Source organism: Stenella coeruleoalba, assembly GCF_951394435.1.
Source record: "Stenella coeruleoalba genome assembly, chromosome: 16".
NCBI classification, from domain to species: domain Eukaryota; kingdom Metazoa; phylum Chordata; class Mammalia; order Artiodactyla; family Delphinidae; genus Stenella; species Stenella coeruleoalba.
Window position 1 is genome coordinate 20239418 of NC_137162.1, and position 17791 is coordinate 20257208.

The following is a 17791-nucleotide window of genomic DNA, read 5'->3' on the forward strand; positions in this document are numbered from 1 at the left end:
CCAGAGCAACCTTGATTCTTATTCTCTGAAATGATTTCTCTCCCATGACAAACTTTTCCATGATGTGGAACAAAGTCATTCCCTATGTACCAAGTACAGCACAGATCATGTACTCAGGTAAAATATTCCACTGGTTTCACAAATGCCAGGAATACCACCTGATCTGAGTATATTTTCAACTAATCCCCCAGAGGCAACATTTGGAGCTTCCCTCTCTCACCTTTGAACCCATGTTTCTCTAATGACTCAGACCTACTCAACAGAAACATTGGGAAGAGAGAGCCTGCAGTAGCAGACTTGAGACTTCAGTCTTAAGAAACCAGAGAAGGTTCTCCCTGCCCCATCTATGATAACTTCCAGTTCCAGCCTTGCCTGAAGGGCAGGTGTCTTCTAACCAGAGGCTTGTGGCCACCTCTCTTTCTACCTGACGAGAGGGAGCTTCTGGCTTCTGAATTCAGCACACAGGTGCTCTGAAGTCAGGAAACAAAGCCTTCTGAGAACTCAGTTTGGGGCTGCTGTGGTTATAGGGGGGCTCACAGATGTTTACTTGCATGAAATCCACACAAGAGATTAAAGAGAGGGCCTGAAGCATTTTTTAAGATAAGGAACAAAAGAATACACAAATCAGAGAAATCATGAACTGTAGAAACACGGTCCTGCTTGTCTACAAAAGGAAAGTATTTTAATACCAATTGCTTGAAGGAAACACACACACACACACACACACACACACACGCCACTATGTTGAAACACAAATGTTGAAAATACTGCCCATGTAAACTTACCCAACTCAACTGAACTGTCAAAAAAGGCCCAGATGAGCAAGAAGGTAGTGACATTTAGAGTCCAATGTAAATGCATGCTTTTTTTTTTCAATATTCTATAAATGACTTGAAGTTTCAGCAGAGAAATATTAAATTCTTCTTTGGGGCAAAACCCAGAAAGGATGAAAAGAAGACAGACTGAGAGATAAGATAACAAAGAGCTGCAGTCTCAAGTTGCAGAGTGGCCCTAAATATACTATTTATGAAGCTATTTTTATTTTCAGGCACAGTTTGTTACCTTTTATTCATTTATTCATCTCACTTAATCCTCACCATCACACAAGAAGAGAGGAATTATTATCTACATTTTACAGGTGAGGAAACTGAGGCTCACACTATTAAGTAACAGGGCTATAGTCACACACCTAATTATTTCTGTAGTTGGGAGTCACACCCAGTTCTGCAAAATCCCACAGTCTGTGCTCTTACTACTCTTAAGAAGTCATGTTTTGTTGTCACTGCTCCCTTGTGAAACTGTGTCTAGCTCTGGTGGAGGAAAGTGAGAACTCCCACTCCAGGGAGGGGCTGCCACACTCAAACCTGAAAAACCGTGGTCCAGTCTGTTGTCTTCAGCCATTTTCCACTTTGTGGCCACATAGCTTTATCCATGGCCTGTTAAATAAGTAATGTGTCTTTCTGTGGCTGAAATGGAAGTCCATTTAAACATTCATTTGAACTTTACTTTTATTTTGTATATGTTGACCCTCTTTTTAAAGAAAAATTTTTTTAAAAGGGCAAAAATTATGGTAATACGCTTCAGATTTTCTGAAAATGTCCATATTGGCAGGAGAATTTAACTACAGTGACCAGGCATGAAAGCACTGCTTCCTTTGGTCAAACCTCTTCCTTGATTATATTCTAACACTAACTGGTGTACTGCAATTTGATTCTGGTGCTAATCGTCTGGAATCAGTGTGGAACCCATAAGTTAAGGGCTCAGTCCTCCATAAGGCTGTCCTCATTTCAGAAGCCAGCTGCACTGCAGGAATCCCACACTTCTGATCAACTGGCTGCAAATTCAGGGGTTCCCACAACCCCTCAGGCTCAACAATTTGCTAGAATCACTCACAGAATGCAGACAAGTGCTTTGCTTATGGTTACAGTTTTGTTATAAAGGATACAGATCAGGACCAGCCAAATGAAGAGACACATGGTTTAGGAGGGTCCCAAACGCACAGCTACAATGCCCTCTCCCCATGGAATCATGGCCCATCTCCCTCCAGGCACATTGACATTGATGTGTTCAACAACCAAGAAGATCCTCTGATTTCATGTCCATAGCTTTTAACTGGAGTTTCATTACCTAGGCATGATTGATTGAACGTTGGCTACACGATTGAACTCTATCTCCAGCCCCCCACTCCACTTCTCGGGAGTTGGGCTGGCCCAAAGAGCCAACCTTGTAATCACACGGTTGGTTTTTCTGGTGACCATCCCCATTTGTATCATCTAATATCATTAATATAAACTCAGATGTGATCCAGAGGGCTCATGCATAACAAAGACACTCCTGTCACTTGGGGGAAGTCCAAGGATTTTAGAAGTTCCACTCAAGGAACCTGCGTCAAAGACCAGACAAATTCTTTATCATACAACAGATGGGCTGGGGTACTTTTTTTGCTTTAGGATCTTCAAAACTGAGTGGGTGCCTACAAAGAAGGTCTCTTTTGGTTAAAAGTAGAGTGATAACACACTTCATTATTCTTATGCCTGAATAAGAATAAGAATAAGAATATGGGTAAGAAATGAAATTTCTTTTTTGAAAGAAAGGGGTATTGCAAATTGATGGGGATGGCAGACAACAGGGACTTTGATCACCCTAGTCAATTTCTATTTCACTCCCAAGGAAGTGTGAAGGGCTTGAGACCAATTTGTAAATTCCTGGAGTATTCCTTGGCAAGACAAGAGCTGAGGGAGACTGTTTGCTCAAAAGGGATGATGGTATGCACAGAATTCAATCAAACTTGACATTGGTAGGCTGTCCCTATTTGAATATGTGTATAATTCCACAGCAGATGACTCAAGTTATTCTTACTCTACACAGAAGACAACATATATAACATCCTCTTCTTCACTTACTGCTTTTTCTGAAATTTCAGGGTCTGACAAGTTTTTCCAAATTCAAAGGAGTAATACCCCCCCCACCACCAATCATTACTCCACCTATGGAAGTGATCATTATGTCTTTTCCCTAAAAGCCGATCATGTTTATATACTTCAAAATTTGTTGGCCACCCACTACAAATATTGCAGGACTTCATCTCCATTCTTTTCTACACATCAGTGTCTGAAAGATTCAGATACTTCGTATTACTTTTTCATACCAAAAATTATCTAAAATATCCAACACTGCTCTAGTCCTACAATTCTGCATGTCTAAAAAATCATGTTTAAAATATAAGGCTCTTGGAAGGAAAGGCCTTATTTTAATCATAGTTTGTATGATCCCAGGGTACCTAACACACACTAGGCAATCATATATGGTATTATCAGAGTAAGTGAATTGATGATTGAGAGAAACACTAGCGAATCAAGAGGCCTGAACTGCCTACTGACACCTATTTTCTGCAGAAGTATTAGAGAGCAAATCCATACCCAGATTCCTTTTGTGCTGGTCCTAGTATTGCCTAGTGTTTTTCTATAAGGGGCAGGAAATATTTAGGTGTGAAACTCCTAAAGGAGAGAAGATTGAGTTAAGACTCAGAATCTTTTGGAATCCAGATGGGAACACTGTTGCATTTCATGGCAACGACTGAAGAGCATTCCACAATAATTTCCAATGAGTGCATTTGAGTCTCATACACGAGGTCCTCAGTCCAGTGTACTGGCCCCATCCGTTACAATGGCAGAGAGCCCACAAGCAAGATCAGCAGTGTGGCTCAAGTAGGAGGAGGTGGCTTGGTGGAGTGCAGGTGACATAAACACTGCCGTGGAAAGCCACCAAGTCATTTCATAGGAGCCTGACCTGGCATTCATAGTCATTAATAATGGTAATAATAATATCAATAACAATAATGACTGGAAAAGGAAACACCTCTAAAATGTGAAATCAGGAAGCGTTGGTAAGGTGTCCTATTGATAGTCTGAAGCAGGAAATGTAAAGATAAACACAATGGTTTGAAATTTCATGGACATAGAGGTTTGAGAGCTTAAAGCAAACTTAAGAGTGCAAAATCCAAATTCTATATTTGAAGAAATGAAGGCCAAAAGAGGGAAGCAACTTTTCTATTTCTCACTCAGGATTATACAGATAAATGACTAAGATCTCATACAAATCTATAAGTATATTTATTTCTTTATCTTCTCTAGAACATAAGCTCCATGAAGACATGGTTTTTGTTTCATTCATTCCCTAAATGTTCCCTGTTACCTAGAACAATGCCTGGTACACATCAGGCAGACGCTCAATTCCTTGAATGAGTCTCAAAGTATATACACAGTGATAAAGATCTTGAGTTTGGAGTCACACAGATATGAATCGAAATACTGACTACCACCTATTAGATATGTTACTTTGGACATGTTACTGAACTTTTACAAAATTTTAATAAGACATCAAATAAAATAATGCACATAAATCAATTTGATCAGCCTGGTACTACCTAGTAAGACTCAATGAATGCTAAACATAGTAATAACATTGGCCATATTTTACGTAACTGTTGATTACATTATTATTTCTAACGGATATTATTTCATCCAATTTTCTTCCAAAGTACAGGGTTTTGACACCTTGCTTTCATAAAAGAAATCTTAGGCCATTCTCATACCCAATCATTCTTAAAATGCTTTAATTTTCTTTATGAAAATACATTAAGAAGTGTGTTGAGAATTAGCATTCATATTATGACCTAATTTAACTTTCTGAGCAACCTGTCAATTGCTGTTTTCTTTTTTTAATCATAATTGCTCCCCAATTGTTCATACATTTAAACAACCAATGCCATTAAATCAGAGAATATCCTCAGTTGAGGATATCAAGATAAAAATTATCTGATGGGAGAAGCAATATTGAGTACTATTTCTAGTTTTATAATGCGTGTGCAGGAATTTAAAATAGTGTCCCCCAGTGTTTATGTTTATTAACTCCATGAAAAATAAGAAAGCTCCAGGGTTCTATTTACCTAGAAATCACTACAGCACTAACAAACAAGGGAAAACAATTCCAGGCCAGGATTGCCAGAAACTACATATGGAATGAATGATGAAAAGACCTGCTGGGGTAATTAACAAAAACGTTAGATCCTTGTAATGCAAAGTGTTGTTCTTCTCTTCAGCAGCATCGGTATCTCATGGGAGCTTGTTTAAAACGCAGACTCTGGCTCCACCCCAGACCATGGACAGGCAGTAGAATCAGAGCCTGCATTTTATCGAGGTTTCCAGGTGATTAAAGCTTGAGAAGCACTGGTTTAGGTCATTTTAAAAGGTACACAGAATAAGAACTGCTTTCTTGTTTTAAAGCATTTTGTTTCATATAACAAATTCTTAGAAGCAATTGAAATAATATTGAACCAAGGACATAGACAAAAGTAAGAAAAATCATCATAATCCCATCATCTAGCAAAAGCCGCATTATCTACAGATGTAAGTGTGCAACTTCATATGTATCAACAGCAGGCCATGTTATACATGCTACTTTGTAATACGCCTTTTTTTTTTCTGTCAAATAGTACATCATGCTCCTCTATCTAGGACAATAAACAGAGCTCTCTGTTATGATTTTGAAGGGCTGGGTAAGATTCATGGTTTTTATGTACTCTTGTTTATCAAATGTTCTACTGATTGAAATTTGGGTTATTTTCAGTTTGATGCTATTATAATCTCTAAGTGGAACACCTCTGTGATATGTCTCCTTGCGCTTGTGTATTTATATTCTGTATCCAAGAATACTCATCATTTGTCACAAGTTACACAATGTTTTAGCAGAAAAAGCACTGGATTAGGAATCAAAAGACCTAGATTCTAATCCCAGGTTTGGTTTCTACTAACTTCCCCATTGCTGTCTCAGTTTGCATATTCATGGATGAGAAGTTTGAAAATTATCTTTAAGGCACTCCATAGTTTCAAACTTTCAATGGAAATAATGAATTTTCTATCAAATTTGATATTATGATGCATTTTGCAGAGAGTTTGCTTTTGTTTTTCTGTCATTGATAAACTCTGCTAACTATATTAATTTAATCTAATATCAAATGTTATTTGCATTTCTTAAGTTCACATCAACTTGACAGTGAGAAAAGATGGCCTAGGGAAATCCTAGGTGCCAGAAGGAATTTAACCTGGCATTAGATATTTATTGTATTTGGAAAGTTATAGTGCTTTGCTTTTAAATCAGGCTTTGATCCCAAGATACTCACAGCAAGTATTGGTTGGTGTCAGAAAACCAAGGTTTTAGGCCTAATTCTGTTATTTACTAACCACAGGAATTATGGGCAGGTTATGAAAAACTATTTTAGCCTCAATTTCTTCATCTGAAAAAATAATTATCTTAAGAGGTTGTAGGACCTGGTGTGTATTTGAAGTCCTTAGTTCAATGCTTGGCATGTATAAAATGATCAGTAACTTTTCAGCATTTATTATATTTTCTAGAATTGCAAACTTCTTCTTACTTTGGAAGCTTTGAGGACCATGAGAGGACAAATAAAAATGCCCAGATGCCACCCAAAAAACCCAAAACATGATGAGAATGTGAAAGCAGCTGAGGCTTAAGGAGATCTGGATCACACACTCACTATAGGATTTAGGTTAGGATAGGGTCATCCTATCCCAAATGTAAGATTATGTAGAATACAGGTTGAGGTTATTATATTTCAAATGGGGAAAACAGGGTACAGGAGAGAATTAACTTGCCCAAATGCTGTAGCAAGCCACTATCAGAGCTGTGGTTGACTTTCTGTTTTCGGTCCAAGCTTTAGCCACCAGCCTCACTACTGACTCAGGAGAAACACTGGAGTCAGCAATGTCTGGCTGCTCTAGTCCAGCGACACATTATTATTATTCTATGGAGCATGAATGAGCAGCTTAGGAAATGTCCAGATGGACAAACTGTATAATCATCCTCACTATTAATCAGAGAAAAACCATATGAAATGTTGTGTTTGACCTATCAAATTTCCTTTTTTTTTTTTCAGTACGCAGGCCTCTCACTGTTGTGGCCTCTCCCGTTGCGGAGCACAGGCTCCGGACGCGCAAGCTCAGCGGCCATGGCTCACGGGCCCAGCCCTCCGCGGCATGTGAGATCTTCCCAGACCGGGGCACGAAGCCACGTCCCCTGCATTGGCAGGCGGACTCTGAACCACTGCGCCACCAGGGAAGCCCCAAATTTCCATTTAAAAAAAATGTTAATACTCAGTCTTGGCGATAGACCATGGAAATAGCCCTTTGGCAGTAAGTATTGAAAGCTAAAAATGTTCATTCTATTTTATCCAATATTTCTTCACATAGGGATTTATCCTAAAAAATTAGTCATAGGCACACAAATATTTATGAACAAGTATAATGTGAACAATAGGAAACAACATAAAATCTAATAACAGGACACTGACTGAACAAATTGCAGACACGATGCAGCCACACACAGTCAAATTTTAAAGGAATACTTAATGGTATGAAAAATGTTCATAATGTATTAAGTGAGAAGCAAGTTACAAAATAGTAGATGCAGAATACACCCCATTTTGCACAATATAGCTAAATGAAAACACATGCAGATATGAAAAAAACGGAAGGGCTGACATCAAAATCTGTACGTTTTGTCTTTGGAATGAGGAATAACTAAGTAATTTCTTTCTGCTTTACTTTTCCTTTTCTGTATTTTAAAAATACCTCCATTGGATTATCCTAACATAATCACTCTGCAGTAAGTATTTAGGTGCCTCTTCTCAGTAAAGAATTCCAAGCACAAGTGTTCCTAAAATTAGCAGTGATAACGAAATTGCTCCTCCTAGTCACCCCCTTTATGGATCCTCAAATTTAAAAGGCTTCTCCATCTGGGGAGTTTCTCCAGACAACAGTGAAATCAGACGACATGGGAGGCTACGTGGAGCCCAGACACTTGGTTTTTATCTACACTGAACATGTGGAAAATCTATGAAAGATCCAACAAATCTGCAATGTTCAAGAAGTTCCCTAACGAGGCTCAGAGCAACAATTTTATCTCAAACCAAAATCTACCCCCACCTTACTACTTCCTTTTTCTACTGCAGGAATCCTTCCCAAACTCTCTCAACACATGTCTCCAAGGAAGCAAACTGGGATTTGGACTTTATCAGCTCATACTGACTGTTGCTATGTATTCACATGGTTTTGATCACTATACTATTATTTTCAGAGGTAGGAAGTCTCTGAGAGTCATGGAGAAAAAAGCAGTTCAGCTGATTATAAATCAAAATCTAAGACTAGTTGGTTTGGATCACTCTTTTGGTGCCCCCAATATAGAAGTTCATTTTCCTCCTATATTATGTGTTTTTCCGTAGTATCCTGATGACCTGTACAGATTTTTTTCTACACGTATTAAATTCATTTATTTTGCTTATACTAACCTTGAAACATTTTACTTTTTAAAGTACAGTGATTCCTTTATTTACTGATACTGCCCAATTTTGTTTGCCAAAGAGCAGAGCTCTCAATCGCTTATTTCACACTTATTCCATATGCTTGACCAATTTTCCATTCTCTCTCCAGTAAATCACGATGACCATTAAACAAGGTGAAACATGATGTTCTCAGCAATCATCTCCCCAAAAAGATCTACCTAAAATAAATCTCTGTTCTCTTAACACTGAAACTTGCATAACTGCTTTCCCCAGTAAGAGCAGATATACTGAATGGAGTTGTGGTTTGGCACATCATGAAGAATTTTAAAATTCTTCACTTTATTGACCAGTTAAGTGACAAACTAAAGATGTCTGGATTAGTGAGGAACCCGGACCCCATATCATACAATTATCATTTGGACTCTTTAGGAAAACGCATTTAGATATATTGATACTTAGGAAAAAAAATCTATAGCAGGGATTAGATAAAGAATTCCAAAATCTGAAGAGTTTTCAGGCAGAGCTTTTTGGTCTGGAGTAAACAGTAAAATCACCTGATCTATCATTCTTTCTGCTATATACAAGTAGATCTTTGTGTAAATGGAGAAGACAGTCCTAAATTGAGGTCAAAGACCAATATTGACTCACATTAAGAAAAAGTGTCTTAGACACTTTCCCAAAGATCTAATTAAACAGTTTACCTCCAGAAATATTTAGTAAGAGACTGCTGAGAATTTGTCAGAGAAATTTAGGAGATATTGGGTAGGAGTTAGCTCTGTTTCATCCCAAATCATACATCTGAGAATATTTCAGTGACAGTTGTCCCTTGAAGCCAGTAAGTGGAAGGTAAATAAGAAAAAAATTCAATCATAAGCATGCCCATCTCTTAAAGATCATTGATTTGGCACCCGAATGTCTATTTTATGCACCTTAAATGTGCTTCCTGTATCCAGAGATACAGTGTGGTACTGGTAGAATGAAAAATGAACTGGACCTCAGGAAAGAAAGCCTGAGTTCTCCTGCCACTGGAAAGCTGTATGACTTTTGAGTATTAACACCATCTGTCTAAAGTGGTATTGCAAGGATTATATCCATAACCTTTTGAAAGCTGTAAAATATTTTACAGATATTGAGTAATTTTAGTTACATACATTAGATGGAAGTTATTTCAATGGGGATGCTCATTTGTAGTTAATAAACTCTTTTCCAAAGTCCCAGTTTTCTAAGAAACACAAAGACCAACTACACATCTCATATGATTGATAAGTAGTTTCTAAGCCCCCAGAAATGCTGGGTTCTTTTTCTTTTTTGCCTGCGGTTGGCACACCAAACATATTTGTTTCTACACTGTAAATAATTGCCTGAAACAGCTTCCTCTTATTAGTTGCTATTATCCATCGTTGGCTTATATCTCTACATCTGAAAAAGTAATAAGTCAATTTTATGTAAATCATCTAGAATAAGAGCAGAATAGAATAATTATGCAAAGAAAATCCCTTGAATAACTAGCTCTGGCATAGATGGCATGCATGGAGAACAATATTAACAAATACGGGTACTATCTTTAAGGGGATGTGGAATGATTTACATAAAGGAAATTATGGTTGTGCAATATCAGGTACAACAGTCAAGTTACATGGCATTTCACTGCAGAAACAGGCTGAGCATCCATCTCCATTGTTTACCTGAGTCACAAGCCCGAGGCTTTCAGCTCCCTCACCATGGGAATCAGTGGGGCCCAATGGACTGAGTGTGGGCTATATGGGCTGTGGACTCATTTAGTCACCTTGGGCTAGATACTTATGCCCTTGGAACAATTCATTCATGAAAAGGGGAGCCTCTTTTTGTTTTTTGTTTTTACCATCAACTTGCCTCAAAGGGTTACAGTGGGACTGGTAGAGACAGCAAGATTATTTCAAAGTTGAGCCTTATCATCCACTTGAGTTTGGAAAAATAAAGCAAAATCAAAATCCATAACCTAGAATCTGCCCCCAGTCATCTCAGAATGCTGTTGAACTATCTGCATTGGTTTGGATGGATAGGAAACAGTGATATTTGGTGGGTAAATGTTAATTTTTGGAATCAGACTGGTGTAGATTCCAAATCTGCTACTTCATAGGTGTTTAATACCAGGAAATCATTTACCCTCGCTGGCCTTAGTCTTTCACCTGAGAATGAGGACTATCATTGTAAAATCAGCTTGTTTGGAGCTATGAAATGAAATAATTCATTTCATGGGGTGTGCCAGTAAATGTTTGGCAAGCAGCTCTTCAGGTTGAGGTGGAGAGGTCAGCACGTGCTGATTTCCATGGTGTAAGTGCCCCGCCCTGGCCATTTCAAGCTGGGAAGATGTCCATACAATCAGCTTGCTGGCCCCAGCACACACTATTGATATAAATCACTTAGCGCTGTGCCTGGTATCTTACAGGGCTCTGTTACTGTCATTAGTTATTATTGTAAACTTCCTCATTATTTTGTTTTGAATTTTATTATTACTGAACTTCACTAAACTCCCTTGCTACTCTTCCTCCAAAATATAACAAAAGATAGAAAAATTATAAATTAGGGAAATGATAATGACAATTAAAAAAATAAAGCGAAACAGAAAGTCTCCTTAATGTCTCTTGTTTAGAAGGAAAAGCCAAGAACTAGAAGACTTTTATTTTAGGTCTTATTCTGCACTATGGCTCATCCGGCTTGGGCAAGTCATTTAATCTCTCTTTGGCTCAGTTTTTCTGCCTGTAAAATGGATGAAATAATTTGTGCTTTGCCCACTTTACTGGAAAGTTTGAGTATTAAAATCAGAAACTTATAGGGAAATTCTTTATAAACTTAACAAGTTTTGTTTTATATTCAGAATCATTGATTCAGCAATCCAACTTACGAGATTTATCCTAAGGAAATACAGTCAGCTGCCCCCTATATCCACTGGTTCCTTATCCCTAGATATGGAAGGCCGACTATGCTATGCCATAATCTCCACAGATTTTGGTAGCTCTGGGGGTCCTGGAACCAATTCTCTGCAGATACTAATTATGTCTATATTTTTATCTATATCTATATGTTTCTGTACAACACCCTGCATCCCCAAATCCCAGCTGTAATTATAAAGAAGTAAGAGGCTTTTTAAAAAACCAAACAATTGAAAACAACTAAAATGTACATTATTGTATTTAACCTGTTTCGGGTAATTTATCTTAGGTAAATGCAATTGAATGTTATGTTAATGTAAATGAATATTATGCAAATGTATATGCATATTATGCTATCATTTTAATGTTAATAAAAGATAACTTTGCCATAGAATAATATTGTCTTCATGAATATAAAAACAGTATTTTTCTAAGAGAAAAATTTGATAACAGATTATATGGCAAAGAGTCACAACTGTATTATATTACAGACATAATGCAATATATGGGACAGTTGGGGAAAAAATTGGGAAAGAAATGCAAAAAGGACAAAACTGTGATGTTACAATCATGGATTTCATGCTATAAAAGCCATGAGTAAAAATCAAAATTTAAAAAACCCATTATGAAAATAGTTACAGGGTAATAATGTATTAATGGAAATCCAATAAGTAGAAAGACATCAGCCCAGAGAGTCATCTCTTTCAAAATGACCCTCCAGGGGTGGGATAGGGAGGGAGACACAAGAGGGAGGAGATATGGAGATATATATGTATGTATAGCTGATTCACTTTGTTATAAAGCAGAAATTAACACACTGTTGTAAAGCAATTATACTCCAATAAAGATGTTTAAAAAAAAAATGACCCTCCATATTTTTTTCCCATATCAGTCCTAGTTATTTGACTAATTACTCCAACAAAGGTGACTTTTCTGAGACCTGAGAGAAAATGGAAAGGGTGGCAACTTTTTAAAACTAGAAATATGGAAATTTGAGCTGGTGACAGCTCTTCTTTTCCAGGTAGAACACATAACAAAATTGTCACATATACTGTCTCATGCCCATGGTCAACCCTCCTAGAGAGAATGGTACACTGGAGATTTCTGACAGAGGCAGACCTTGCCTCCTATTCTGGTCCACATGTTGGTGCTCAGATGACTTGAGTTTTGACTTGATTTACTGTAAGCCATGACTCTGGGGCCTTAGTCTTCCTTGACCTCCAGTTTGCTGCTGACTTCTTACAACCATATGTTTCTGTACAATACCCTGCATCTCCAAATCCCAGGCACACCTATGGCACATACTCCAAAGCTCTATGGGGGCCCTGTAAATAATGACTCAGGATAAGAACCATATCTCTATTCTCTCATGGGTCTGAGTTACCATTACCTTTGCGGGGGGGGGGGGGGGCGGGGGAATCTTAAAGAACACCGGAATGAAACTTGGAATGTGCAATAAAATGAAGAGCAATAAAATTTTATCGACAACACTTGACAGAAACAACAGCTGTTTTCTGTGGCTATCAACAGGCTTTAACTTGAGTTTGCAAACTAAAAATCATACAGGGGCAGGCAGATGGCACAGAAGGTGATGAAGTTGCTGAATTCTGTTAAGATCTAGAGTAACACGTTGCTAGTTATGCTATGTTTCAAAACACTGTGTGAACTAAATACACTAGCCACCCAGAACATGTCTGCAGGCTGCTGGTCTGCTCTAATTCATGCCTGCTGCCCAACGTAGTGTAGAGAATAGCAGGGATGCTCGTGTGGTGATGTAGCATGTCCAGTTGAGAGAGAATGACCTCTGCCTGACCTTCCCTGCTGTGTCTCTCCCCTCGCTACAGCTGACCCCACAGATCCCTCTGTTCTACCTCTAAGACCAATCTGGGCTTAAGCCAGAAAGGATGTAAATAGTTCCTTACTGCTTTGACACAGTAATGAATACCCTCTGGTTCCCCACCTTGTTCCCAGAGTCTCTGTCCATCCCACCTTCAGGAGTTCAATCAGTTCCCAGGTTCACGCACCCAAGCACCTGGCTATACTGACTGCCTTCCAATTGCACCCGTTTCCAGAACATGATTCCTATATTAGTTCTTTCAGAAATGAAAGTCAGGTCCTGCCTTCTAAACTGATAAAGCTTCCTTCCTGTGCCTTGTATCAAATGAAATGCCTTGGGACAAACATGACTGTCCTTTAAATGTAATATCTAAGCTGATGGGCTCGTAGTTTGATTACAGAAAAGGTTTTGTGGCTTAGACAGAGATGATCAAATGCCCTTTGGATTTTATCAAAAGCTGTGGTGAATTACTAGAATGTAATTCTGATGTTTTAAAATACGCTTAACAGAGCTGAAGATGACTTTGAGTTTCCTGTCAATAAATTAATCAAAATAGTTATTATATTGATAGTTGATATATACCTCTTTACTCTATGCTCAGTACTGTGCCAGGAGCTGTAAGGGATTTAGAGGAAAAGTAAAGCACAGTCTCCGTCCTCAAAAAGTTTATATTTCAGATGTGGACCCTCACAATCATACTGAGAAAAAGAGTATACAATAAAAGTCAGTATATAAATAATAAAAGTGAACAACTACTGAGCTTCTACTGGGCTGGGCAATTTACATAAGTGACCCTGTATCCTCATAAAAACTCGGAAAGTTGTCAGTTCTCCCTTCCCCATTTTACACGTTATAAACTGAGGTCCAGAGACCTCAGCCTGAGGTCACATAGTCAGCAGAATGGTGGAGCCAAGGGTGTCTGGATGCTGCTCTTTCCTCTGAATGAGCGGTTCTCATTCTTCTCTGTGTATTTGAATCAACTGATGTACTTTAAAAAATACAGATGCCTGGGTCATGCCATCAGACATTCTGTTTATTTGAGGCCTGGGTATTGGCATATTTAAAGAATCCTAGGTGATAAATGTCCATCAGCAAATGAATGGACAAAGAAGATGTGCTATATATACACAATGGAATACTACTCAGCCACAAAATAGAATGAAATAATGTCATTTGCAGAAACATGAATGGACTTAGAGATTATCATACTAAGCGAAGTAAGTCAGATAAAGACAAATATCATATGATATCATTCATATGTAGAATCTAAAATATGATACAAATGAACTTATTTACAAAACAGAAACAGACCCACAGACAGGAGGATAAATTAGGAGTTTGAGATTAACAGATACTAACTACTATATATACAATAGATAAACAACAAGGTCCTACTATATAGCGTAGGGAACTATATTCAATACCTTTTAATAAACTATAATGGAAAATAATATGAAAAAGAATATATATATATATATTTTTACATAACTGAATCACTTTGCTATACAGCAGAAACTGACACAACATTGTAACTTAACTATACTTCAATTAAAAAAAGAATCTTAAGTAATTCTAACATGTTACCAAGGTGAAGAACCACTGTGCCAAATCATACTGCCACCGTGCAGCCTAACGCTAAAAACAAGTATACGGTATTCTGAAGAGAGAGTTTGGTGTGGGATGAGACAACTTGTCCCTAAACCACAGACTTACAGATTAAGCATCTTGCTCCAGAGTTGCAGCAACAGGTACCTGATTTCATCGGAATCTGTAAAAAAGAGATAAATGGATGAAATTTGTAATATGTGCATATTGCTCATTACTGATTGCACTGTGTCTTGGTACTCTTCTCATCTGAGCTTCACAACAACCTGTAGTGTGATAGGTCAGGTAATTTATGTACTAATGAGAAAACTGAGACCCAGAGTGACCAAGTGACTTACTGAACCTCACTTGGTTCGTTAGTGCTCATTTCACTGCATCACTCAGCTGCTCCCACAGCATGGAACTTCGTGGCACTGCTGCAAGCTGAATGGTGAGATCAATCATTGAAGAAGCTGCTAACTGAGTGGGGAGCAGGGTATAGCTATATTAAGAGTAATCGCTACTCTAGGAAGTACTTTTTAAGCTCCTAGGACAGATATAGCTCAGCCTGTATTATCATAATCATCCCTCTAAATAAATAATTTAAATTAGGCTATGCATGTTCATGAGCTTGTGAAATGCAGATAAACACATTTTTTCCCAAGCCACTTGCTCAGGGCATTAGCGTGCATTTCCCTCCATCCCACATAACCCCAAATATAATGGCTTGAAACACTTCAGACCACGACGAGAGGAAGGCGTAAGAATGCCCATTCAAACAAGGGGCAAAGCATCGAATTAGTAGCTTTCAGCAAAACTACCCTATTTGGCCTGTGCTTCCAGAAAACAAGTTGTTATAGAAAAATTAATTTGGGGAGGCAGCTACACGAAGCTTCTACAACAGATCGAGGAGCTGAAATACCAGATGGTGCTATCAATGAAGAGCAGATGTTTGTCAGTGAGCTGGGATCCGGACTTTAAATTCCCAGAGTAAAAGGATTTTCTAAAACAGAGAAAAACACTGTTATGGGTCCCCTCTATGGAATCTCTGCACATTGTGGAACTTTCTGGAGTTGCAGACCCAGCTCATTCTGTGGCAGTGCATTCCTCTTCTTGGCCTCTTGTGGATCATTTCACTTTTCTAGAAGACCTAAGGAAAAGGGGGACTTCTGGTCCTAGGACACTTGAGAAATCTGTTGACTGGTAATCAGAAAATAAGGAAGGAAAGAAAAGAAAGCTCCTAAATCATTAAGATGTATTGTCTATTAAATAAAATAATATTAGACAGCTAAAAGAGATATAAATCAACTAATATGAAGAGGTAAATGTTACTCCCACATACATTTAATTCTTCAAAAAATGTTCCTACTGCAAATATTTTCTGAAGAATTATTATCATTAATATCATTTCCACGTGAGAACACGGAGTTCCCATTTTGAGGTCACCAGATCTGGGTATAAATTCCAGCAGCAATTTAAGAACACACATTATGCTGTCTCGCTTTCAAGTAAAAAATAGTTAATTAAATCGGAAATGAATGGATCCAAGAAAGAGCCAGATGACTGGGCCTTGAAAAGCAGGTAAGAAAGTCCTTCTTCTCCCAAGGAATTGGAAATGACTTGAACGCAGCTTGGAAACCCTATTAAGATGGAAGCCATGTGCAACTCAGGTAAGAGGAGGCCAGCAAGCCTCATACATTTACTACACAGCCTGTGTCCAAAGGGCTTCCCAAGGCCTCTCATTTCTCAACAATGAGCTGAGAAGCACGTGCGTTTATGTGTTACTGAAGACATCCTGGTTTGTGACCTCTATTCTCTCCAGTTATCATCCTCCTTGAAGAGTCCCTCCACCTTCTATGGAATGTAAGGGATGTCTAACAGGCAGCCCCTCCTCAACATGCAGACAAGGGAAGAGCAGGAGATAGAATGCCAGGGAGCACATTGATACTTCCCTCTGGCTCATAAAAATGCTTTATTTATATCGAAAGAGAAAAATATGACTGAGGACACACCTTTACCCACTTCTAACACATCTTTTCCAAGTGGCAATCACTGATTGCATGCGAAAAAGAAAATATAATTAAAAGAAATATAACTAAAATTAAAAACTTCTCCAAATCCAGAAATCCTGTCCACAAATTTAGTAGAGAAATAAAATAATAATAGAGAAATAAAATTTAATAATGCTTATTAAATAAGCATTGACCCAGAATGGGATGCACATCACAGGCAATTCTGAGCCTTCAGTAAAGACTGACAAGTATGAAAGGCTGGCACCTCCCATCCTGGGACAGGTCAAAGTCATCACATTCAACACAGAGAAATGAATCAATACTATGTCCTGGGCCTGTATTTAGTGAGGATTTGATTGACACTCGTCCCTCTCACCCCTGGAGACAGGAGTCCTCAGGAGAAAATAATTCTTCCAACTCCTCTATCAAGGTATCTCCCTTCTCCTCCCTCACACAACCTTTACCTGTTTGCCCAGACTCAGACTTTAAGGGCCAGAAAAATCCTTTCCAGAAGTGGTAGCCCTCAATCAACTGGCAGATGTCAGTAAATATTAAACAGTCTAAAAGTTTCAAGTGTTGGCAAGGCTTATCGGAAATGGGTCCTGTCATGCATACCTAAACTTAATCTAAATTTGAAAAATCAGTTACTCTTTCATTCATGTCTTTGGTCCTTTAATGGAAAGGTGAAAGGAAATATGTGCATTTAATACCTGATTTCTGGAATCCCATAATTGCCTAGGCTTGGATGAGACATGGGTATTGTGGATATCCACTGGCCTTCAGCAGACACCTGTTATGATGCCAGTGTTACAATAATTATCACACATGGATTGCTAATTATCAAAGATTGGGACTGCGGAAATTACACACAGTACTCATAATGGCTATGCATGGTAGCCTATTAGCTCAGAAATGTAAGAAATATAACTTTCATTCATTTTAACCAACATAATTTAGCCCCATGTATCATCCAGCTGGACTAGACAGAAAATCAATTTCAGTCATTATGGGGTCCCTTCTATCCATAGAACTATTCTAGCATCTCGAGACACAGGTAATGTCCAGAAAAGGGAGGCAGAATCCCTTC

At 38.3% G+C, this 17791-nt stretch overlaps 1 long non-coding RNA gene across 4 annotated transcripts in view; it reads right to left on the reverse strand.

Annotated features, from left to right (window-relative positions):
* LOC307175505 overlaps positions 1-17791 on the reverse strand; it is a 167835-nt gene that overhangs the window by 140170 nt on the left and 9874 nt on the right. For all 4 annotated transcript variants that reach the window (XR_013824338.1, XR_013824339.1, XR_013824340.1 and 1 more), the window contains exon 3: positions 14822-14876. This is a non-coding gene — a long non-coding RNA (uncharacterized lncRNA). The remainder of the gene's footprint in view (positions 1-14821; positions 14877-17791) is intronic.